Source organism: Wasmannia auropunctata, unplaced genomic scaffold, assembly GCF_000956235.1.
Source record: "Wasmannia auropunctata unplaced genomic scaffold, wasmannia.A_1.0 LD336076.1, whole genome shotgun sequence".
Taxonomy (NCBI): Eukaryota; Metazoa; Arthropoda; class Insecta; order Hymenoptera; family Formicidae; genus Wasmannia; species Wasmannia auropunctata.
This window is the reverse complement of record NW_012026814.1, coordinates 4,400,627-4,402,681: the sequence shown is the minus strand read 5'-3', so window position 1 is coordinate 4,402,681 and position 2,055 is coordinate 4,400,627.

The following is a 2,055-nucleotide window of genomic DNA, read 5'->3' as shown; positions in this document are numbered from 1 at the left end:
TGAGAAATTACTCGAATAGTCCCAATCATAGAATATATCGAATTAGAAGATCACCCTATTAATATAAACATATATCTTATAACAGTCAGAATCATAATAATAACTAAAATAGAATAATTAAAAAAATAAATATTAGTAACTACCGGTCTTATTATTCAATTCCCTAACATTATAAAAAACAATATCACCGGATAAAAATGAAATATATTATAATTAGACTTGTAAATTTTAAAAATCTCTTTTCTAAATAACTTAATAGCATCCCTAAAAGGCTGGAATACTCCTAAAAATCCTACTTTATTAGAACCTTTGCGCAATTGAATATATCCCAAAATCTTACGTTCTAATAAAGTTAAAAATGCTATCCCAACTAAAACCACCAAAATAATTATTATTAACCTTACAAAATTTAAAAATATATACCTAATGTAACTTAAAAAGATTATTACTTATAATAACTTTATATAATTTTAAATTCTAAATTTGACGCACTTAATCTGCCAAAGTAATTTCTATTTTATATTTTATCTTAGTTATTAAAATATTATTTATATATAAAGTTCTTTCGTACAAATATATATAATTTTTTTAAAGATAGAATCCGATCTGGCTCACGCCGATCTAAATTCAAATCATGTAAGATATTAAAAGTTGAACAGACTTAAATTCTAAGCCTCTGCGCTTAGATTTTATCTTAATTCAACATCGAGGTCGCAATTATTTCTATCGATAAGATCTCTCTAAAAATATTACGCTGTTATCCCTAAGGTAATTAATTCTTCCTAACTTTACTAACCATCCTTCTTCAATTAACCAGTATTCATCCATATTTTTTTTTTAATTAAAGTTTATAAAATTTAATTATCCTCCCAACTAAATAAAAATCTAAATATTTACTTACCCAATTTACTCCATATTTAAATTTCTATAAAATTCTATAGGGTCTTCTCGTCCCTTAAAATCATCTAAGCCTTTTTACTTAATAATTAAATTTTATAAATTAACTTAAAATAGTTAAAATTTCATTCTTTCTTTCATCCTAGTTTTCAGTTAAAAAACAACTGATTATGCTACCTTTGTACAGTCAAAATACAGTCAGCCATTTAAGTCATCACTCATAGATCAGATATATTTTAAATTATCATCAAAAAACTATGTTTTTATTAAACAGTTGAACTTCATTTTGCCGAATTCTTAAAATTAATATATATCCTACATATTTAAATAATCTAATTAATTCCCATTTATACTAATATTATCATTATAACTTTATTTACCTTCATTTTAATTAATTTTTTTTTAACTCCTTAACATATCTTTTTAAATAAATAGATACTACTTTATATTCATAAATTATTAAATTATCCCTAAAAAATTCAAATTCTATAAACATTTTTATTACTAAACTCCTGTCCCATTTTTAAACCCAGATCACAATTTATCCCGTAACCCATAAATCTTAAGCTTTTATAAAACTCTATCAAATCAAACCTCATACAAACTCAGATTAAATTAAATTTTATAATTAAAGAAACTAGATATTTTCAAAATTGACTAAAATTTATTCACTAATTAAATATTTAAAATAATCTTTCCACATTAACTCCCATATTTAATTTGCTCTTCTTAATTCAAGAAAATTTACTCTTAAACTCTCATTTTGATAACCCCTGATACAAAAGGTACAGTAAACTAAACTTAATTCTCCCCATTCTACTTTCTTCATTTACATTACTCTCCATATCACTATTTTAATTTATTTATTCATCCTACCAAACTTTCCCAATCTTCATATAACTTTATTTAATATTACTTCCTTAGCCAATTATACCTTAATCATTATCTCTTAAATAATTCCCTCCCCCCTTAAATAAATCTAAATACATGTTCCCATACATTTACTTTGTTAAAATTTCTTTCACTTATAAATTCATGAAAATGACAAGCAATTTGTACACATTCTAATTAAAATTTCAATTTATACTATTTTATAAATTTACTTTTAAATTCTATCTTATAACAATTTTAAAAATATTAATCCATTAATAAATTAAA